The 24,365-nt window shown below is 37.7% G+C and overlaps 1 protein-coding gene across 5 annotated transcripts in view; it reads left to right on the top strand.

Annotated features, from left to right (window-relative positions):
- The window catches only part of RBM20 (RNA binding motif protein 20), a 99,483-nt gene that overhangs the window by 7,208 nt on the left and 67,910 nt on the right, over positions 1 to 24,365 (top strand). Inside the window, exon 1 of one of the 5 annotated variants that reach the window (XM_064716229.1) lies at positions 5,908 to 6,032. The exons of the other annotated variants lie outside the window; for them this stretch is intronic. The gene's annotated coding sequence lies outside the window, so the exon portion shown is untranslated. Of the gene's footprint in view, positions 1 to 5,907; positions 6,033 to 24,365 lie in introns of those variants that run through there. 5 annotated transcript variants of the gene reach the window in all.

Below are 24,365 nucleotides of genomic sequence, written 5' to 3'. Positions count from 1 at the left end.
TTTAGAATTCAAGCAATGTCAAGTGTCTTGAATTTGGTAGTGTCAAAAGCTACAGTTTTGTTTGTCATGCCTTTGCTTTTTTCCTGGACGCGCAGACACATGTGAGTTGATGGTGTCTATGAGTTAGGGACACTTGGGAAATGTGCAGGCATTTTTACTTATATTTTAATATTTGTGTTAGGAAACAGGCTTTAAGTACCTCTTCAACAAGTGGCTTGATGGCTGGCATTGGCTTTACTGAGATAACAAATACTGTCTGTTTCTGCAGGAACAAATCTTATTTCTGTCTCTGCTGATTAACATGTTTTCCCCTCTAAGGGAAGATGCACTAAGTAGTTTTTATTAGGTTTGATGACACATGCAGTTTCTTACACTGACCAGCTTTTGCTGTTCTATTTTTGGCCTCATTTTTAAGAAAATATTTTAATGTCTCTCTCACCATTCTTTCTGTTCTTCTTGGAAATAAGTGAGAGCAGATTAACTTCTGGTACAGAGTAGGTTGCTCCAGTCCCTGCAGAGCTGGGCACAGCTATGGGTATTTGCATGGTTTGCAGTTTGGATGCTGTTCTCGTGATTGTCAGAGGTTTCCTCTGCTCCTCCACATAAAATTCTGTCTGAGATTATGCACAATTCAGTCTAAGGATGACATTTGGAGAAAAAATGACTGTCATCTCCTGAAACCATAGAGAGAAATAGTAGTGAAGTAGGATGAGATTTTTTTTCAGCCCTAGGCTCCTCTTATCTTTCAAAGTCTTCCATTAACACGTCTTAACATTCACACCCTTGCAATCCATGTGCTCTGCACCATCCATTTGTGTTCCTCTCGTGGCACATTCTTTTAAGGTCACCTACAATTTTCCACCGTCCTGCCAGCTCACAACCAAACACTGGCCTCTTTTCTTTATTTACTGCTTCATTCAAGGTCACTGTTGTGTTGTGTAGCAACACCTTCTCATGGTGCAGACAGGGCTGACCCTTTTGTTGGCATCTTCTGTTGACTCTCAGATGAACCAGGAGGTCTGCCTCAGGTTACTCTGCCATGCATTACACTCAGCAAAATGTCATTGTTGTATCTAGAGGTGGACATGTTTGTAAGAACTACGGAAGAATAGTAACTGAGATGGTTATATAGGTACCTCTTTGGTTGGCATGGGCAAACAGGTTCATAGGTAAAATGTTGTAATAAAATAATCAAAGTTCTGTGGTACTTGAATTCAAGTCAACTCACTTTCTGCACTTGAATGTACCTCCTCTTTCCCAGCTTCTGGCGAATAAAAAATTGCTGATTAAATACTCCAAATTTCACAATGGAATTTAAATTAATCCCACGTCATGTATCTTTGTTAGATCAGACTTCTACAAGGCTTGGGATCATTTCTGTTCAACCTAGTAATCTGCATTGCAGATTACTAAAAGATTGAATTCCCTTCAAAAAAAAAAAGGAGTTAAGTTGAAATTTGCAAGGGCTAGAAGTGACTTTGTGATTTTGTGTAGATGGTTAAAGTATACATGTGCAGAGAAAAGCAATATGTCTTTATATTATAAATATATAACATATATATATTAGTATATACAAAATAGTATAACAATGTTACAAATTGCATAAATAATGTTAGGTGGCCAAACGTTTGCTTGTCAGTGGTAAATAGGACTTGAATTCCTCTTTGGATGTAGTGTATATGCTATGATCTTCTAAAGCCTTATTCATACACATGAGGATTATTTATGTGTGTAAGGCTTTAAAGGATCAGATCCTATCATCTAAATCTGCAAGGCTTCACGACTCTTTAGTGTTTGTTTCTTGGGGTAATTGCTGACAGAAGAGACCTAATGTAGTAGAAGCCAAAGTAAATATCAGAAAGTTTGAAGCATTAAAACTTCCATTTTTAAAGAGTATGGATCTGTGCAGGGAGGAGTAGGGGTCCATGCTCCTTTGTGGTGCTTAGTAGCATATTAGAAGTCTGACATGTTTTCAAACCAGTACTCTGGAGTGTTGAAGCCTCACCAGCTGCAGGGATTTGCAGAGTTGGAGGTGGAGAGGGGTCTACAAAGAGCCCATCAGCTCCTCTGCACAGAGCTGCCCTTACAGGGGGCCGTCACTGCTGTCTTCTCATTTGTGCTGAGCATTCGGGAGAAATAAGGCATGGTCTTACATCTCTCATCTAAGCTGGCTACTTGCTTTGTTTCCTGTGTAGGTTCTCAGGATTTTTTGTTTGTTATTTTTGCTGCCCTTTTAAAATGGAATAACATGCAAATAGCAGATACAATTTCAGAGAAGCTTTTATAAATGCTATACCCCCATCCATATGGCAAGAACATAAAATACCAGCAAATAATATTATTTTCTGGATCGCTGGCAAAATTTATGGAGGGAATCTGCTCTTAAACTGCAAGACAGCAGTTTGCAGTCTTTTCTGTACAACATACGGTCTCTTACTGTGTGTTTTGGCAGCACTTGTAATCTCCTCCTGCTCTGTAAAAATATAAGACCCTTTTATACAAAGATGCAAACATTCAGAAAGGAGCCTCTGCATGCTTGTCTTACTGGTCTGCTTAGTATGATAGATTTTTCTCGTACCCTTCTCTGAAACATTAAAACCTACTGTTTTGCTTTTGACAAACTGTGTTAGGTAGAAGTTGGTAGCAGTGTTCAAAGCCAAGGACTTGATTGGCAAGTTTTAGCTGTGAGTAAATTTTCACAGCTGATCCATAAATCCCCAGCAGACCATTAGGAGCTTCAGAGCAGCTCTGGCAAACTCCCTTACAATAATTGTAGTTTTAAGTTTGTTATATTTAGTTTTCTCACCTCTTAGCTGGATGCCAGGGGGACCTCACTAGAAGTAAACCAGCTCTGTATTTACTTTTTTTCTCTAAGCTAGCAGTTTGCACAAATAGCACAGTGTGGGAGGAGGGCTTGCTGGTTGGCTCTTGGTGGACAAAACAGAGACTGACCAAGAGTGTGACTTGTGACAGATGGACCCCAGATCTGGAGTTAGACATTTTAGTAATTCGAGGAGACTCAAGTACATACTTTTTAGCCCTCCACCTGCAGCCCCTGTTCTTAAGAAGCAACAAAACCATCAAGGGAGCAGGAAAAAAATGCATCTTCAAGCTTGAACATGACAGAGTTGTATATAACTGTGTGAGACAGAGAGGCAGCTCTTAATTTAAGTTCCCTGAGGTAATTGTACTTATTTATCTGTAGTGAAGCTGGCAGTGACCAGCTTGTAGGAGTCAGCACAACTCTAAGAACAGAACTGCAGGGGTGGCAGCGGCGGGTGCAGCAGGCGTTGATGGTGGGAATGTTGCTGGATCACCTGGAAGCCTGGCTTGGAGAGCACATCCCCCTCACATGCAGGAAAGCCAGTGCTGTAGGGACTGCATTGCATCTTCAGTAAGTCCTGGAGCATGCTTCTTAAACAGTACTGCCTGACAGCCTAATAAAGCCAGAGAGGGTCCTGTCATTCCCCTGCATTTAGATCCTGCTGGGCAGACTCCGAAGTAAACTCAGACTTGCGTGCTTGTTTGAGCAAGCAATGAATATTTTGTATGTTTCCTTCTGAAATCGGAACTGCTTTGCCAAAAATGTACTTGCCCCTTGATGGAGTCTGGTATATTACCTTGCTGAAGAGGGCTGTGTAGAAGGAAGGTGTGTCTGCATGGTAAACTATTTCAAAGGGTATTTTTCCTTTTTCAGGAGATAGAAAAATAAATTGAATGTTTCTGTCTTCTGCCTCAGAAAACCAACCTCTCATACCTAGAATCCTTGAAGGATTTGTTTAGTTTAGGATTAGTTTAGTTTAGGAGGGTGAAAGCGAAGCATTATCTGAATGATTTAGGAAAGGAAATAATGAAGAATTGGTCTTTGAATTTTCAGTATTTTTTTTTTTAATTTAGAGCAAAAAAAGCAAAAATCTCATTTATATTAAAAACTCTTTCAGACAAATGCCTTCATGTTACAGTTTTAATTTAGGAGGATCAGAAGCTTTGTTGATTAAGGTCTTGTTAGGATAACAATAGAGTAAGTAACTATAAATAGTGATGCAGTGAGTAATGACCTCTTCCTACAAACTTTGTGTTGAACTTAAGCAGGAGAAAGGAAAAATACCAGCCAACAACTTTCTTGCAAGGGAGCATCTCTAAAATAGAGGGGTCTACAGTAACACAAAAAGACTTGGTCATCTCTTCAGTCTTTAGTTTCAAGTGCTTTAACTTCATTTGATGCAAGAAGTCAAGTGGAAGTTGTCATTCCAATGGTGGGGATAGAGTGCTCTTGGTGCCTGGGCCTGTTTTGGTATCTGACACTTAAACTAGAAATGCTAGGAGTGATAAGAGTAAATGAGCTCATTTCATGTGTACAAATGAAATGCAGAGCATGCTTCTGCTGGGAGAAAAAACAGTGACCTTCATCTGAACAGCGTAACGGAAAAAAATTTTCGGAATTGTATGGAATTTCTAACATAAATTTGGATTGGGTTTGGTGGGATTGTGGGGAAAAACCACATTGTGGTAATTAAAAATTCAAAACTCTGTTAAGATTAAAGCCAAAAGGTATTGGTTATATGGATGTAAACAAACTATACATCTTCCTGGCTCAGCTGCCTAAGTGTTGTGCTCTGCTTTATTTCCTCAAGAGCTAAATGGATGAGAAGCAGGTCACTAAAAGGGATGGCATGGTTCTTCTGTGCTTTTGGGGACACCGTTCATTTAGACAGTGCATTAAAGATCATAATGGCAGGGCATCCTCACCTAGGAAGTGCTGACCAGCAGGTTGTTAATGCAAATTTCAACTGACTTGCATTTCACTTCCCTGGCAAATAGAGTTTGCAAATGCTGGCTCACAGAAGGACCTGGAATGAATCAATGACCAGTCTTAAAGTATGTGAAATTTTACAGGTGGAGCCTCAGATGAATCTGTAAATGAATGCCAAATGTAAGAGGGAGAATCTTTCTGATTGTTGCTCTAAAATACAAGCAAGGGAATGTAACTGTGGAAGAGGATGGGAGACTTAGCAGGCTTGTTTTCACTGCAGGATTAACTCAGACTCCTGCCTAGGTTTTTAGCATTGTTATCTATCAAGAAAATTATTCTTAGGTAAAAATGTGCTTTTGTGACACTTGAGGATTTGGGGGAGAATCTGACCTTCACTTGCATAGCTGACACTTTGGAAAGAGTACGTCAGAAAAATAATCTACAAGCTGATTAGTCTTCATTTCCACCATTCCCTGAAGGACAGAAAAGTTTTCAATGTGATGCTATTGACCAAGAAGAATTTCACTTCTGCCCTGCTGTCAAAATTTGCCAGCTTGAAACTGTGTTGGATGGGCAGGGCTTCCTCAAAATGGGGAACTTTTGCTTGGATTAGGTTAATCAGAGAAGTGTCAGCAAGGTGAAATGTATGAGGTATGAGGGAGACAAACCCAGAGCAGAATCTTCCTTAATGTGGGAAAAGTCTGTGTACTTCTCCCAGCTTCTTTGGGAGAGCCTAGGCATAATGCCAACATTAAGTCAAACAACATTTCTTGCCTCCTGCACCCACCCACCTTTCTGGTTGGTGTTGACATTTTTTCCCCAGCTCGTAATTAAAATGAGAATGAAGTTAAGGTGCAAACTCAAATAATTTGCTTTTCCCTCCTCATGATAGAAAATTACAGCTTTAGTAATTGCAATAGGTGACTGATGGGAAAACAAAGTGTCTACTCCTGCGTGGATGTTATTTACCTGTGAAGTGGCCAGAGCAGTAGGGAGGTTCTCTAATCTCTGTGTTTGTCTTTGAAAGTGAAGTGATTTGAAGAAGCAAACCAGAACTTTTTTCCTGGTTGAAAGGGTGCCTAGGCTTATGTACAGCCACAACAGGATATTAATAGAACATACTGCATTTCCTTCACATAAAAATACGAAGGGCACTTTGCTGAGAAAAAATCCTGCTGTCCCTTTCTGTCTTTGGGACCAGCTCATCACCCAGCTAAAATTAAAACATGAAGTCAGGCAGTTCTTGCTCTCTATTTTTAAACTGCTTCAGCATATGAATGTGAGTGTGAAATCTTTCTTTAGGCCTCTCTTAACTTAATTACCTACTTATTCAAAATATTCTCTTCTCAAATTGCTGAGCTATAATTATATTAATCTTTTCTGTAGACACACTTTTGCTACTTGATGTTTGTTTAATTAGTTTTATGCTTAATTTGTAGCTTTGTTATTATTTACAGTGATGGAAACCTCATGGTAAGTGTTTAAAATCTATTTTGATATGTTAAAAAATTAGCAAGTAGGTAAGGTTTTTGTGTATCTGCTCCATGTGTTCTTCTGGAAAATATAATGAGAAAGTGCACTTCAAAAATAGGTATTAATATTAAATTAAAGGGAATGTCTTTTTATTCTTTCATTTCTTCACATCTTTTGCTTTGTGCGAGGTTATTCTTATTTTATTTTGGTTTTATGTCTTTTCATTTGTTTGTGTGAAAGGGATGATGTGATCCCAGAACAGGAGGTGCGGTGGAACTGCTTATATACCATAGATTTGTAGCATTTTTCTGCTGATTTAGATATACTGAATTCTTCTTCCTGCATTTCAGTGAGTTTGAAAAAAATCCATGCAACTTCCTTTCAAACTGAGCTGCCTTTGCTTGCCTGGAGCTCTGCTGTTTTCCAGTGGCACAGTCTCAGCCTGCAGAGGGTGTGCTTCCTCCTGCAAACCCTCTGCTCCCAGCTCAGCCAAAACATCCTGTCCATGAACACGGTGTTCAGAACCCAGTGCTGCACCCAGAGGTACCAAGGGAAAGGCTGTCTATGTTCCCTGTGGCATTTGTCCCTTGACTTCTTTGACTTTCAGCTGTTTGAAGCACAGGCTGTGTGACTTATTCCCAACTGACCCCTGTCACTGGAAAGGACACTCCTGAGAGAACACAGCGCTTCTTTGCATACTCATGTAGCTGCTCTTGATCCTAACCAAAGTGCAAAATGGAGAAAACCTTCTCAGGGTTTTCCTGGTTCTTTTGCTTTTGTCAGTGGGGAGTAGCTGTGGTGTCAGATTTTGGGAAGAGTTTTCCCTGCAGTTTCCTATGTCTGGCTAATCAGTGAACAGGCTCCACTGCACGGGGTCCTTTGTGTTCTGTCAGGTAGATGAAGTTGGGTGAGGTGATCGGTTTTAAAAGGCATCACCTTCAACATCCACATAGCCCTGCAGCTTGCATATAGGAGTGTATTTGCATCACCTTCAACATCCTCATCCCCCTGCAGCTTGCATATGGGAGTGTATTTGCACTCCTACCCCTGACAGCTGAATGAGTAAATGGCCTGCTACAAACTGTCTGCAGGGTGGCTGGTACCTGGGCATGGCAGTAAGTGTGATTACAACTGCTCAGGCAAATCCCGTTTTGGGATTCAGCCTGTTCTGACTGCTGGACACCTTCACACATCTTACCAGAAATACCAGAGATTTCATAGATTTGGGTATTGGATGACAGGGCATTTCTATCACTGGTGAGAAACATGTTGCTATTCACAGTGGTTTGTGTCAGTATAGTTAGATAGCCAGACAGTGATGTTAAGTAACACAAACCTGGAGTCACAGTCTTTTGGACACATCTTCCTGTGCCAGTCTTGGTGCTTGGAACAGTTTGCCCATTAATTTGTTCCAAGCTTCCACCCCCTCCCTGCCCTCTCCAGAAAACCCTTGGCAAACTGTCTCTTCAGTAAATCCTCCTGCCTTGGCTGGCTGCTGTCTCTCTGTTCATGTTCTCCTGTACTGCTGCCCATTTTTCACTTCAGATTGATAATTTGTCAGCACAAAGATTTATGTGAGCCTATTACATCCTGTAAAGAAATACACAGACTGCTTATTCTTTGAGAGATGTAAAATTTAGTTTTCAGAGTTCAGTGCAGATGTGGTGTTCACCTAGACAATTTAACAAAAATAATGCTAATTACATTAATAGATTGTCTTTTCTCCAACTGAGACTGCAGTCCAATGTTAAAAATGCCAAACTGACAGTACCTGCAGAACTTCTGCTTCTGTCATCTTTGTCTGCATCTTCTGCTGTTGCTTAGCTTAATAAACTGATTAGTTTTGTGTGTTTATTTTTGTAAATGAATTAGTGAAACACATGCTTGACAAAAGCATCTTGGCAAAATCAGTGCATTTTAATGGTGTTCACATACTTCTATGCTTGAAATGAAGCCTGAAAAATTTGTCCTCTGGAATGTTACATTATGTTTTGGCCACTGGAAATGAAGCACCTGACAGCATTAAGCTATCAGGATTTCCAGTCATGGGCAAGCAGCCATTATGTATATGTTGATCCACAGTAGGAGATCTGGACAGCTTTTGATTTACTAGTGCTCATCTGTTCAATATGAGCTGGTGATCAGGACAGCAATTACCTTCAACATTGATTGAAGTGTACTGAAAAGGAAAGGAGAATTCTATGAATGCAAGTCTAGAAGAATTGCTGATCGTTCTTCTAGATTATCTTAAAAGTACGCTTCTCAAGGTGGCAAAAAGAACTATTTTTGTAATAGTTTAAAAATAGCCTGTTTAAAAATATCTTACTAGCTTTATCTTATTTTAAAGCAGACACTTCTGAATTCTCTAATGTCCTTTTCAATAGATGGGGTTAAGTAACTGGAGAATTAGAAACTATCTGTTTTTTAGCAGCTTGAGCATTTATCCATTTGTTCGAATGCTGCAGAGCTCAGATAAACAGATTTATTAGCTGAGTTATACATTTGGTTTTAAAAAGACTATAAAAATTCTAACATTTTCTTCATATTTGGGCTTTAAATAGTTGTAATAGTAGACTTAATTTGAAGAATTTGAAACATCCTCCTTTTTATTCCAAAAACGGCACGTGAATTGTATTTGTTTAAGTGGGTAATAAAACTCAGGGGCCAGGTCGTAAAGCACTTTTCACTGAAATGAATAAAAATAATGACAAAATTCCTGTCATGTGATGTGATAATGAAAACAGACTTTTTTGTGTAGCATATCATGCAGGTAGAATAGAAAACATCTATCTCAGTGTTAGTAATAGAGGTGTGTGTAATATGTTAATATTTTTATGTGTGCATGTGTTTTGTAGGGTGTGTATGTTTGTGCACTTATATGCAGTTTTATTTTTGTAAGGAGCTCTTGTTTTAGAGATTATGCACAATTTTAGCTATTAATATTACTAACCTTTACCAATGTATAAATACTCCTGGTCTCCCACACAGCTGCTGTGTCATCCAAAAAGGCCTGTGCTCTTTTCACCAGTCAATTGCATAAAATCAGTGTTGGAACAAGGATGTATGTGATAAACTACTTTGTCCAAAAGATCTCTTGGTTTCTTACCAAATTTCTGGGGCTGCCTGGGTCAAAGCATGGATATGGTGGAAATTGACTATATTTCTAGGGCACAATTTTAGAAACAAATGGTTTGCTTTTCTCCAGTTGAGATTTCAGATTATTGCATGACCTGTCACATGACCTAACTTTTACAGTAATTTCTGGAAAGTACTTCTACTATAGGTTTTACCACATTTGTAATAAATTTGTGACAAGGCTAGCCTGACCTGATTGTTTGAAGAGCTGGAGATCATGGAAGAGTTGAGATTGTTGTATCAATGTGGCTTTGTGTGGAGAGTGTGTGTTTATATATATATATACACACAGACATAGATATATTTTCTTCAACTGTGGATAATCACTCTATTGCATATCTCCTTAGGGATACTGAAGTCTTGGAAGTAAAATGGGGATGGCTGCCTGGGAAAGCCAATCCAGAGGTTTCATTTACTGAGCTCTCTGCAGGTCGCCCTGTTAAGGGCTTGGCTTTGTCTTACTGGAAAAGATATCTTAAGGAGCATGGTGGGATTTGTCAGCCCAGGGCTATTTGTAAAGGGGATTCACTGTGAAACTAAACTGCTGCATGCTGTTGACCCCTGTTGGCTTTCAGCCGTGGAACAAGTTTCACAGAAATGGATCTAAGGGCTGCTGTGCAGACTTTGCTTCTCATGTCAGAAGCTGTGCTAGTCCCTTGCTGGCAAGGCTGGCTTCTCTTGTAGTGGGAGCAAGCCCTGCAGCATGTGCATCCTGGGCCAGGAATAAGCTAGGATTCTGGACATTTATCCTGGGAAAAGTGGGTGACACTAAAGGCAACTGTGACTATACAAAACACAATGTCTGCTGAGTTGCTCTGTGGTGCATTCTCAGGGCAGCATTTCTCCTCAGCAGCTGACTGTGAGCAGTTTTTCCTGCCCATCAGCACAGGAGTAGTGGATAGACCAGGAATACCCTACAGCCCCTGGGACTGCAATGCTCTGCCCACTGTCAGTCTGTCCCACCCACTCTCTGAGCTGTGACCCAGCTTTCTGTGTTGTTGTCTTATTCCATCACTCTTTAGAGTACACCTAATAGAGGGTGCTAAGCAGGCACTGGGGAATGTTCCAATCACCTTGCTGGCTCTGGAAGGCTCTGTCCCATTATGGTTCCTCTGAGCTAACTAATCCACTGCAAGAATGGATTTAGCAGGAAAACTTACCAGTGGAGATATGCATTGGTACATAATTGGTTAAGGATATAAGCTGAAAATCGAGTTTGTACTTAGGTATGGTTTTTATTAAGAACAATATCCTACTTAGGATTTCAGTAACATATTTTACAAATCACTCTTCAGATGCTCTTTCTGGAACTCAAACAGTCGCGTTATAAATGAAGAATGGATTCAGGAGGCTTCACAGTATTAGTGATTATATTGTAATGCTTTCCAGATGGTAGAACATGATGTAATCCATACTGCCCAGTTTGTTTCACTGCACTGGATACTGTTATACTCAGTATGTAACCTAGAGACTCTAAGAAGCTCATCAGGCTGTTATGAACAATAGCTCGTTAATCCATATGTTCTTTATTATGTTATGAAAACTGCAGATTAACAAATCACTTGGTGAATGCAGGAAGATTGATTGCTGCTCAGAGCTCTTCGAGAACTGGATATGCAACTCGGATTAGCTTAGCTCAAGCTACACATTGGTGAATGAATTCCATTTTCCTCAGGGCTATGAAGTAGTTTGCATCTGTTCAATTGCAAATTCCCCTAGCTGCACTGGGTAGTTTTGATTCCTCTTTGGAGAAATGGCAGGAATGTTGATTTGTTGCTGTTTACATTGATCTGAAATAAAATCACAGCATTAGCATCACTGGTTGTGTGGGCACGGTAGCTAAGGTCAAATTAATTGCAGCTTGCAGTTGCTCATAATTCTGCCAATGTTCGTGCAGTAATGTTGTTTACTAACTGGTGCTTTTATTAGACTGACAGACCATCATTTGAATGGCAAACCCATCAAATTTAAGTAGGCACTTAACTCAGGATTTTCTCAGCATTAATTGAAGGCGCCAGGGGTACTGTGCTGGGACAGGTGCAGTGTTGCTGTGAAGAGGGAGGATTTGAAGAGTACATGGGGAAGGAAAACTCCCTGTGCATCCTGACATTCAGCTGTGTAGGGTTTCTCACTTGAGCCCACATACAAGAAGTGTTCAAGTGAGATTAGGGCTAGGGTAGGAGGTTTCAGTCTGTTGGCAGTTATCCTGTAGAGTGGGTTTTGTAGGTGCTTCTTTGGGCTATCCTACCCTTTGGTTAAATCCAGAAAAATGGGATGGAGAGAAGAATAGCAAAAGAGACATAAATACATAAATGGTTTTAACTAGCTTCTGGAAACAAGAAAATTTCTTGAGGTGGGTTTAGTATCTTGTATTTGTCTGAATATCCATGGACCATCTGCCCATAGGTTGCCATTGGCAGGCTCAGATCACTGAGTTAGTGCTATGCCAGATCAGATCAACTTTCTACCCTGTCTAGAGGATTTCAGGCAAGAAAGGCTGGAGCAGGAGTTGGGAAACACTGGAAAGAAGAGCGGTTTCCAGCACAGTTGTTTTTTTAATGGTTGTGTGGTGCTGTTTTACCCAGTGACTCCCTCATCTGGTTTTTATCACACATGGCATTGATTAACTGGTATCTGTTTTTATTTTTCCTTTATCAAGTCTCTGGGGAATTCCACAGTTCAGTGTCACATCAATGCCTTGTAGGGAAGGGTGGAAAGAGGAGAGGTTTGCATGGTGCACATGTCTCATTTTACAGTTTCCTGATGATCTTCGTTTGGCTGCTCGTAAGGAGCATTTGTTGTTTGTAGTCACTCAGCCAGGCTTGTTTATTGACTTAGGCTGTCTTTGCTCACTGCAGTGTTGCTGGTGACTGAGGTGCTTTGCCATTCTGATTGCTTCAGCCTGTCCTCTGAAACAAAATTAATAACAGTGGCTTTTGGAAATTGAAGGGTAGCAGAGACCTAATTACAGTTTTCATTAAATATTCCTGCAAGCCCAGGGGAAGAGCTGTGGTGCTGTTTCATGTAACCTCTTTGCTTCTTTTTGCAAAGAGTTTGTGGTGAATGGACTCACCTGTGATTTAAGGGCTGAGAGCATGGACAGAGGTGGGAAAAAGTCTTGAAAGGATGCTGTTTTCGTGCCCTTCTCCCTTGCCTTCTCTGCTCCTCAGCAACTTTTTCATCAGGTTTTCTCCCACTCAAAATCTTTTTAGTCTTCCTGATGTCCTGCCATGTCAGGATCTGCAATATTCCTAGTTTCTTCTCCTTTACCAAGCCTTCTTTGATTTTAGATTTTTTTTGGGTCTAATAATTGGCTGCTTCTTCCTCTTTTATATAAGGCACAAAGTAGAAATATTCATTTCTTCCTGTTTTTAAGAAATGCCATAGAGAACAGCAGATTGGACGCCTTGAAGAGTTTTTGCTCAGAAATCCAGCCCACTGAATTGGTTTAAGATGGTAGGAATAGAAATTCCACATTTGTTTGACTGAGAGAGACCAAGATTTTCAGACTTGATAGAAGTTTGAAAGGTAACATTTATCTAAAGCCTTAAAATGCTCTATTAACAGCAGCTTTCTAGCATTACAGGGTCTCTCCTCAAAAAAAAAAATAAAATTACTCTCTTGATCAAGGAGGGAGCAACTTCAAAACACATTACTTTCCTGAGGAGGAGTAGGGAACCTTCTGTGATTCTAGGAAGCCTTTGCAGTATTTTAAAGAGGCTATAAAGTGAGTGGGGATCCTGCCTGGGAGGGTTGCTGGTGTGCAGAGCGCTGCTGTAAGCGTAGATTTTGTGTTGGCTCAGCGCACAGACTGCAGGGCTCGCAGCCGTAAGCGCAAAAGGTCAGGATCACATTTAGCCCATAACTATCAACTCTGTGATACACTATTAGTCATAGAAACTTGAGAAATTTGTTAGATACCCTGAGTTTGATTTGGATATCTCGGGACAGTTTTTAAAATTCCATCGCAGTTTAAAGTGGTACTGCCAGTAGGAAAATCAGTTGATCAAAATACATTGTTTTTAAAAGATTTTACTTCTCTTCTGCTTTTTGTGTATTTGCCGTCATCTTCTAATTTTAAAAGTTCGAAGTTATATGTCAGAGTAAAAGCTGTCTGTGTAGAAGAAATTCTTTAGGCATAATATGATTAAAATACTTTCATGCATCTATTCAGTTGCAGCAGTAGTACAGGATCATTTTAGCACTAATAGGTTAAACAATTATTCAGATACAAGTGAGATTTTTTTTTTTTTAATTATTTAGATGTTCCTTTAATATTCTTAACTACATTTTTCTTCCCACCTCAGCTCTCAATTTCTGATTAATCGAAATTAGGCAATTTTTGTTAATCAGTAGTGCGGTACTGTACTTTGTCGTTGTTTCTTAGGAGCTGTGTTTACCTAAATGTGCCATGTCAAACTGTAACTTTTATAGGAAAGCTACAGAGCAAACTATAAACCATGTATCCTGCCTAAATCACTTCAGTCATTAAACAGCAGGTTATGCATATTAACCTTGCCCTTTTTCTGTTTAATGGGGAAGGCTTTTGTGAAGCAGTCACAGGACATGGTCCTTTGTTCTACTTACAGAAAAAGCTTTTTTTTGCAGAAATCATAGAACAGGATATCAAACTGCATTGTTTATTTACTTCCCATTGATCATAGATAAGATCAACCCAATAACCATCCAGAAGTCTTGTCCTGTGCAGAGACTCTTTGAGTAGATGAGTGGGAAGTGATGTGCAGCTGGCATGTGAATGGGATGAGCTAAATGGAAAAATCACTTAAGTTTTATCCATCGGTCAGCTGTAACATACTGCGGCACTTCAGACAACATTATTGTAATTAAATATTTTCTATTTAGATTTAACAAAATATCTCACATTTGTTCATATTGTAGCTTATTCTTGCTTACTCTATCAGTGTATTTCTTCCCTTCAAGACAATTGCAGAAATGTCCCATTTTTGTGCTTGTTCTCTAGATATCTGGAGCACAGAAAGTGAAATCATTAGCTCAAGAAGTCAATACTTTATGAGCAAATTTAAAGTTGTTTCCAATTCTTGAATATATATGCAGTGCAGAAGGAGAACACATGTTTTTATTTGTATCCCATCAAGAAGATTGCGTGTCACTGAAAAACCTGCTTTCAAAAGCCAGAGTTAATTTCTCTGGCAAAAGAAATTCCTGTGGGGTTAGAATCTCAGATTGGAGACAGGCAGGTCAAATTCCTTTTCACTTCTAAACTAAACATGTATAATATTTAGCTTAGAATTTAGTTTCATTTATATAATGAAAACTATTCAGGCATGTCTGAATCTCCTTAGTGGTATTTTGAATTATTTTTTAGAGTATATACAGGAAAAGCCTTTTTTTTTAACATTAAACGACTGTTAGGCTTGGATATAATTCATTAATTTAATTTAGTTCATATTTGTGAATATAAATTTTTTGCGTAAGAGGAAGTCACTGTGAAGAACAAACATAATTGAATAATGTTAATTTCATTAGTTTAGTGAGTGGTTTTGTTCTGTTTTATACACTGATACTTTGTCAAATGTGATTAGTTAAATCCTACTTTATAATACCTGTGCTTTCAGTTACTATTTACACATTATTTCCCCCCCTGATTTACTGAAATTTTTGATCTCTCTGCAACTATTCAATGTCTTAGAATTCCATTATACCTGAAGATTTTGAAAGGCAAATATTCATTACTTTCTGAAACTTTCTCATCTTGAATTTAAAACATATTATGAAATTTGTTTGTGTATAATTTTGGGAAACAACCTTTCAGTACTCAGTCTATAGAATGGATGATTTTGGAATATATGATTTTAAAATAAGAGCAAAGATTTTCCTTAAAAAAGAAGAAAAAAGTTTCTTATGAAGAGAGCCTTCCACTGGAAAATGTTTTTTCTTCTGTTGGTTTGCAAGGAAATCTGCATGTCTCAGCTAAAAAGTATCCCATCAGCTTTTTATTAATTAAACTACAAATCTCAAAATCTGTTTTATTTAATTTTATTATTAAATTAGGCAGTTCTGTAGTGGGGAAAGTGTGCATCCACAATCGGCCTATTCGAATTAAATAAAATGAATTGATTAATAATTGGGAACAGCTAGTGGAACCTGGCAGATAATCTCATTCAATGCATTTACGGGGTCCTTCATCTGCAAACTCTAGTTTACATTAACTTACAGATTGTTCTGACCTCAAGTTCTGTTTCAAGCACTCTGTTCCCTTTCAAAAGATAAATTTTCCGTAGGCCAGTGCTTATCTGCCTGACTTCCTGGCTGACTGGGATTTAAGCTATACTGGCTTGGACAACACAAGCAGTTGAACCGTGTAAACTCACATGAGTGCTCAGCAAGAACATGGGGAATTACTGAGTTTTTATCAGAGGAAAGCAGAGAGAATTTTATAAGAGGAGAAACGCAAAACTAAAGATAATGAATCAGAAAAGGTAGTGTATTCATTTGACTTGATGATACTGGTTTGTTGAAATTGTTTGGAATAACATTTGGTAGTTAATGCTATTTTTTCCTTGATAGATAAGAAGGAGAACACAGTGTGTCTCACTACTGTGTGGCTATCCAATATTTTCTTGAGCATTTGTGCCTTCAGTGTGGGATATTGTGTTGAGTAAAAAAGGCACAGGGAGGTGTATGTGTTTTGGTTTTAATTTGCAGTGGAACGGGTTAGTGGTGGTTTTGTGAAGACACCTATTGAAAGCATAATGCGCAAGAGAACGGACTTCAGGGTAGGATTTATTTTTCTTAATTGCTTCTATTGCTCTTGAAAAACATGCTTTTTATTAAATATCATTCAGAATTGTTCCCAAATGATTCCACAGCAGATATGGGTGCTGTTTTTCTGAAGTGCCTTAATGTGGTCTGCAAAATAACTAAGAATGAGATAACTGTGGAAATGTTCTCTGCTGCTTTCAGATGCAGACAGTCTATTTTTGACCTGGAGACCAATATCAAGTCCTGGGTTTTTGTTAGGTCAGGGGGGTGGGCACAGAAGGCCTTATCTCTTTTTTCCTTTGTTGACAACATACCCTTATCCTTCCTGGGTCCTGGGGTGTCTGCTTGATAGTGCTGGCATTTGAAAGACCTAGATAGGAGAAGTCACAAACTTTTCTCTATTTTTAAGGATGTTCATTAAAGTCTTTAGCAAGGCTTAGTGAGCTACAGGGCTGTGGGAGAACACTGCTAGTGAGACCAGGAAGCCATAGGAAATCATTCTTCCTTAAACAGAGACCTGTTAAAAGCATGAATTAGTGTAAGCATTTTGGAAGTATAAAAAATTTTATAAACATCATTTATTTGTTTATTTATTGGTTTTGTACAATAGGTGTACTTTCAACGTGTATTTTTCTGGTGCATTTGGGATTTATTTAAATTAAGTAGTTAATTCCTCTTAATTCCTTTTTAAGAAGGGCCACTGTAATTACATAATGTTTTATTTAAGGAGAAGTTAGTTACATGCGTTATTTAAAGATTTTTTGTTAGATAAGTGGTGAAACCTTAATATAGACCCTCATAAAGGTAAGGCATTGAAGGAAGCTTTAGAAAGAACATAAAATTCTGTGCAAACTGTTAGAATGCATGAAAAAGTGCTTTGTCAGTGCTGGAGTGTGGTAGTGGGCCAGTTCCCTCACATTATGTTAAATTATGGGTTTTCTTTAATCATTTAGTGTTTTGGCTTGACACTGCCCCCTGCCTCAAATTCTTGGACCCTGCAGTGTTGAAAGAGCAAAGCAGTTTAACTGCACAGTTGCTTCTCTCTGTTTGTGGGTTAATAATAAAGAATTAGATCTCTGAGAAACTTTATTCTTTGATTGGCTTTATTTATGTTGGTATTTAAAAAATAGAATGAAATAATGTAAATAAACTGTAACTGTGAAAATTTATTTTTTATTTTTAGCTATAAATAATGCACAAGAAGAAAATCCCTTAAGAGTCTGCACCTTGTTGTCACTATGGATAAATATAGGTGGTTTTGGCAAAGTGGTAGTTTTTCCTCTGTTTTCAGTCTCTTACATATTATAGGTACTTCCTTTACTGGAAGGGAAGGAGCAAAGAGAATTAAAAATTTATTCAAAATAGGCATTTAACTGGTGAATGGTTCCCTATCTAAAGACACATTTGCAAAATTTAAGCAGAACTTTGAAGGCGGAAATTCATGAACTTCTGTGTTAACACAAAAATGAAATGTTCTTTTTGTGTGTTCAGACTGTATAAAAATGTCATTATTAATAATCACTAAGTTGCCTTTGTCTCTTCAACTTAGTCATACCATGGAAAATACATTTACAGGAATACTTTCCTCATGGTAAATACAAAATACACTTTTCAGGGGTTATGGAGGTTATTTTATGCCAATTGTTGACATGCCTACCAACATGAACAATTATTGTGTGATTTGCAATAGTGGTAAATTATACCTGAAAAAGAAAATTAAGGTGACAGATAATACATATTTGACCTTGTCTTAGTGAAGCCTTGCAGAAACTACTGTTTAACACCTGCATCTATGTAATTTTATTAGTCAGTGGGTGAAAAATCTCTGTATGAGGGGAAAATACTGCTGTGAACAAAGGAAAACTGAAATTCCTTCAAAATGAGTTCTTAATCAGTGAAAACCTAGTTATCATAGAGGCAGTTTACACCATCCAGTAGTGCATGTATAAGGTCTTCTCTGATCATCTTCAATGTATTAACTGCTTTCTGTCTAAATGGGATTTATCTGCAATATTAATCTCATGGACTGGGGCGAACCCTTTTAAAATGGTTAGAATGGGTTTTATGAAATCTAACTCAGAGTATTTTTTTACTGAATGAAAAAAAAGTGCTGCAAGTTGGTATTGAGTAAGGTTAAAAAGTAATTAGAAGAGCTGAACAGATATTTCCTTGATATCATACTTCTTACTCATATCACTATAGATAATTTCTGAGTGTCAGGTGAAAAACAGAATTTGAAACCACAGATTAAATCATAGCCTAATTACGCCCCTGTTTTTCCCGAAGCAACAAAGGTCTTCATATCCTCCAGGAGAAATTTGTTGGTATATCTCTATTACCATAAATGGTTTCTGTTGCTGTCATCCCCACAAGTGATACTTCTATATTAATTAAAAGCAGTCCTAGTTATTAACTAAGAAATCCGAATCAGACAATGTGGTCGCTCCTTGTCCTGGGAGTTTGTAATTCTGACTACACAGATTTGTGAAATGCTCTTATGAAAAATTGCAAATGTAGCAGCATAGGCTGTTCTGAAGCACTCCCAAATCCTATGGAGTGTAAATGTAGATTAATCCCCGTGTCCCCTAGGACTAGATTAGTAGATACAAAAGTGTTTACCTTTTAAATACTGTACTGTCGGTTTTTTCGGTGGATTGTACGCGGCTCCTGGTTAGAGATCTGTGGAGTTGTTCAGTTAAAGTGTCAACGATTTTTGGTGTCATTCACTCATTTTGCAACTGTCAAAAAAAGGAAAAAAAAAATCTTAGGAGGAAAAAGAAAAACCAGAAAAAATGCACTGTGGTAATAAATGAGCTGCTTTGGTCCCAGCCAGGTCCTCTCCACCTCTGCAGCGGGAGAATTGGGATTATTTTTTTAAACCACCTATCTTGAAGGATTTAAACAGCCAAAATATTCTTCTTGACTAGTAGAAATGGCTTAACATCTGCAACACATTGATGGTTTTTTATGTTAAAATTTGTCATGGTGACTTGTAAATTTTCCAAACCCCAGCTTTCAGGCTCTTCATGTATCAAACAGGTAATACAAGTCAGCAGAGTATCAGAACCATTCCTTCAGCGGTATTTTGCTGTCCTTCGCTTGGAGTTTGCTTTCTAAAGCAATGACCCGTGTGTTTTTATTTTAGCTGAAGTGAAAGCTAGAAAGATTACTTTTTTATCAGATCTTACTGCTGTTCTTCAATATGGTTTCAGTAAAATGCTTCCAAGTAAATGGAGTGACAAAGAAAACTCATAATCTTGTTGCTGTTGCAGCGTTGTGTGAATGAAAACTGGAGCTGCTAAACTGCGGCAAAATTTTTCAGTACAGGCAGTGACCTGCTGTGTACAGCACAGGGAGCAAACCTGTGAAGGAGTTTAAGATACAGATTACTCATTTGCACAATATATGAAATACCACATTGGTGTGACACGAAATTTGTTTATCTCAAATACTCCAAAGAAATTTGTTTATCTCAAATACTCCAAAGCCATTGTTAAAGTGCATTTAATAAAATCAGAATGGAATTGTATTCTGTAGGAATAATTAGTTCTGGAACAGTTCTTTACATGTGCACTTAAAAAGTGCCTTTTTACTCAGTGCATATGTATTATAGACATAAAACTAAGCAAATCATGCTGTTTTAGAACTCCAATAAATGACCAAATTATCCAATAAGTTATACCAATAAATATGTCCTAACTTATTACCCTCGAAGAGCAAGAAGCAGTATGAACCTTTCCGTTTCAGGAGCATGAAAATACATTTTGTATTCTTTTTATTTTCTTCATCATATCGCTCGGTGAGATTGTACCAAAAATTAATATTTTAGAGACTCCTGTTCAACTCTCTCAGAATTTTAGTTTAATGCCAAGTTTCCAAAATCAGTTGGCTTGAGGTTTTCTGTATATTATTTATTAGTCCCCCTGGAGCTTGAAAATTTCTATTTTAGAATTAGCAGTTCTTTCTCTGAATCTTTGCTTCAAGAAACCTTCCAAGGAATCCTCTGCATGCTGTTTGGTATCTAACCAAAATAGGTGTTAATATCCAGTATTAAGCAGAGGGAATAAATGCTGTATTTCTCAATAAAATGAATAAAGAAAGGGAGTGTTGGCTTTGTTGCACAGGAAAATTATCTCATTGCATTCAGTTAGTGATTTCAAATACTTCTTTATGAGTAGATGGCATGAGACAATTTAAAGCCCAAGCCAAATTAATTCTCATCAGTAGATCTTCAATCCTAGAGAAGTTATTCATAAAAATTCATTTACTTGTATTTTTAGGCTTGAGAGAAAAAAAACCAAAAAGCCCCTTAAAATAAGCCAACTGTGAAACCTGTAGAGATGTTGGTAACCTTGACCATTATCATTGAGACGTGCCCTCTAAAGAGCCAATGGAATTAGCAATTTTCCTTCCTTCATAACACAACTGGGACAGAGAAACCCCGTTGTCTTTAGCGGGAACGCTTGGAAGCCCTCCAGTCAACTGGGAACAAAGAGTTGTCTGTCAGGGTCCAGGGCGCCCCCACATCTGCTCTGTGAACAGGATGTGGGGAAGGGCAAAATCCTCTCCATTTGTGACGCTAACGTGGCTTTGAGAACACCTGGAATTACTGGACCCAGCATTTGAATCTTATCTCTGGAGCTGATTTCTGATAGACTGAATCCCTTTAGAGGCCAGGTTTCTGTGTTGTGTGGGACATTGGAGTTCGGGCAGATTTTCCACTGAAGGTCCTGAACGATAAAATCTGAACCCAGCTTTCCCTTGGAAAACTTTAAAATAATTTAAACAAATAACTTCTGGGAGACTGTTTAACCTAATTCTAGATTTCATTTCAAAAAAAACCCCCAAAACAAATGATAAAACAAAATAATAAACAAACAAGCAAAATCTTTGAGTAGTTTTTACTGCATTTCATTGTCTACTCAGAATTTTGTAAGCAAAAACAAATTTAGGCCTTTTTTTTGTTGATTACTTTCTGATTCAGTTGATTTAATTTGTGTGAATGTTCAATGAAGCAGAAAACATTAAGCACAATCAGGTTGTTTAAGGAAGTTCTTTCTGGGCTTGAAAGAGTGCTAAAAAATACCTGTGCATTTTCAGTAGAGCATGAAAGTGTTTCCTCTGGTCAGTGTGCAGTGAAAATGGCCCAAGTACGTAATGTTAGCAGTCAGCTTTTAGCGGAAGGTATTTCAGCAGTTTCTAAGATAAATGGCTAGATAATAAAAGGAAGAAATATTTTGGTAGACAATTTGTATTTCTATACTTCTTCATATTAATTAAACTCTCTTTCCAAATAAATGTGCTATGAGAGAATGCTGTCAAAATTTTACATAATAGTGCTGTTTACTTTATTATATTCAGGTTTGGTTTTTGTGTATCATATAAAAAAGATTTGTTGGGTATGTATTATTTTGTTTGTGTTATTTGGAGTGGGGAAACCATAAATGGGCTACTCTGGCCTGACTCTGAACACTGCTAGATTTAAGGAATGCTTGTTACAAACGTGTCTGGAAACTTCCAAAAAAATTTTTCTATTTCAAAGATTTTTTTTCAAATCAGTGGCCTAATTGCTTGCATATTAAGTAGTAATATAAAATAAATTTTGATATAAAAATAAATAATCTTCTTCAGAATACATGTTGTGGTAAATTTTATAAAACAGTTGTTGTAAAAAAATGTGGTTACAGTCATCTTTATTTCTGGAATTTTAAAGTTTGTAGGAAAGCTCTGAAAGTAAAGGGTTGACAACCATAATTGAAATTGTGTTATTGAAACTGGTAGATAAGTATGTTAATGACTGCTTTTTGTATTAATTCCTCAACATATAGGATAGCGTATAATCTTAAAAGTATATAAATTTGTTCTTGATGTTTTTAGTATTGGAAAAACCCTGCAATTAACGGGGTGATGCAGAACTTGAGGGGTGATTGGGTGTGTCTATTCTTGCTGTTTCATTTTTATGATAAATCCCAAAAGTTAAGAGTGTTCATGGACATTTCAATCATCCGCGTTTCTGCTGGTTTTCTTGAGTACAAGTGTCATTGATGTGCTCAGAGTATTAAAATTTGTTTGTATTCAGCTTTGATTACTAGGAATTAATGTTAAATTTAATCTGTTGTATAATTGTCATCTTAAACAAATATTTAAGAAGCCACAAATTACAAAAGAGTTAATGCCTTAGATGGGTTTGTTACATCCTTCTTAGCAGAGAAGTCTGCAAAATACTGAAACTATAGCACGGGACATATCATAAGTTCAAATAAAGATTATGATCAGACTGTTTGAAGGATTACGTTTTAAATCTAAAAAAAAGAAAGAATATTTTAAATGTAAAAAGTTAGGCGCTGGAAGGAAAATCCTGGTGACAGCATTGGTGTTAATCTGGCTGGTTCACAGTTTGCCTTCACTCTTTCTTCTGACAGTTTCAATGCCATGTAATCCTTCATAATCTAAAACTGGCTATGCACTTCCTTTTACTGTGAAATGAAATATCACCTAGAGGTAAAAAGAAAAGAAAGAGTAACTGTTATAAACAAAAATCCCAATGTAAATAACAGATGTTTTTCTAATCACTTGGGAGAAAGTATCATGGTTGCTATAACTCTTAGAATAGTTTTCCATTACTATGCTGTTGGCAATCTATTCAACATTTAAGAAATTTGTTTTTCTGAATTGCTGTTCTGAGATGATTGAGTTAGACATACAGCTAGAAGCTGCTATGCTGTTGGCTTGTTGGAATAAAGCACAATGAAAATAATCCTAGGTGCTGGCTGTCATAGTAGGAAAATCTTATTTAAAACATCTCATTCTTTGTGAATTCTCTAAAAGTAATTTTTCTTATTTTAGAAGCTTGTTTTTAAAAAATAGTAGTACCTAGCCTGAATTGATGTTTTGTTATCTTTTTCAGTTAAGTATTTTCAAACTTTTTTGGGGGTAAATTTTAAGTATATTTCTAAGAAGGACAGTATAAGGAAAGTATAGCAAATATGAAGGGCCATTGATTGGTAGTATAAGGGAAAAATAATACGTGAGAGTAGTTAAAATGTTAAATAATTTTTGTTTCTCGGAAGTTAATATATGTGTGTCAATACTGGCAATGAAGAAATTTTCTTGAAATCCTCACTGAGCTCAGAAAGTTCTGTGCTGCCCAGAGTGTACAGGGAAAAAGTGCGAAAACATTTTGATGTTATAGTTAGATGTCAGTGTACCACAAAGATTGAATAATATAAGCTTTTTGAGTCAGAAAATTCTTTGATGTGTTTGACATTAGATTTTTGTGGGGAATATATAATAGATCATTATATAAATATTTTTAATTACTACTAGTCCACATTATAATAGAGAAGTCAGCTAATGGTTATGCTTAACTATTACAGTAGGTTTAAGGGTGCATTTAAAAATTTTTAAGGATATAAATTTGTTTTTCTGTGTATGTGTTTAAATATCTTGAAGGTAGATAGGTTTTCATTCAGTTGTGTAAGTGTACTTTTTCTTTATTGAGCCATTTATATTATTCTACCTTAGGGGAAAGTGTTTGCCCAACAAAAAATATTATAGTGTGTTACCCACATACTTGAAAATTAACTGGAAATAAAGAGCAGTCATGTATATTATGAATTCCCTGTCTAGAAACACGCATATCGTGCAGTCTCTTCTTTTTTTTTTCTTTGAGTTTAGGAGCCTTCAAACTAACTGGCTTTTTTAAAAAATAAAGTTTATATTAGATTACTTTCAATTTTTATATCCAAACCAACTACCGGTGCTTTTCTTTCAAGTACTTTTAAGGAACATGCAAAATAAAAATACCTGACAATTATTTTGTAACTCCTGTAAAATCTGTAAAAACTAATGGCTGGAATATAGGGCAGATGAAATTACAGACATAGCAGTAATGTACCATGATACTGCAAAAATTAATTAAAAATGTAATAACTAAGTAAAAGCATGAGGATGCTATGTTTCCCACGATATTTAGGGCGGGAGCAGGCTGTCGGTGCTCGGACAGGAGTGGGCAGTTACAGAAAGTGCGGAATCACCCACCTGGCTCGGCCCTCGCTGCCCGGTGGCGCTGCCGGGGACAGGCGGGGGTCCCGCGGCCACCTCGGAGCCAGAGCTGCCCCCCCGGCACCGCCAGGGCACCGAGAGCTGCCCGAGCCGTCCCCCGCGCGCATCCGACAGCGCTGCGAGCCTCCACCTCAAAGAGTTTGTTAAGGATTAGAGGGCTTTAGCAGGGGTTCTGTGGTTTCATTGCCCCGAGCGC

Source organism: Zonotrichia leucophrys, chromosome 6, assembly GCF_028769735.1.
Source record: "Zonotrichia leucophrys gambelii isolate GWCS_2022_RI chromosome 6, RI_Zleu_2.0, whole genome shotgun sequence".
In the NCBI taxonomy this organism is placed as follows: Eukaryota; Metazoa; Chordata; class Aves; order Passeriformes; family Passerellidae; genus Zonotrichia; species Zonotrichia leucophrys.
The sequence above is the reverse complement of the archived record's forward strand: the minus strand, read 5'-3'. Positions and strand labels throughout refer to the sequence as shown.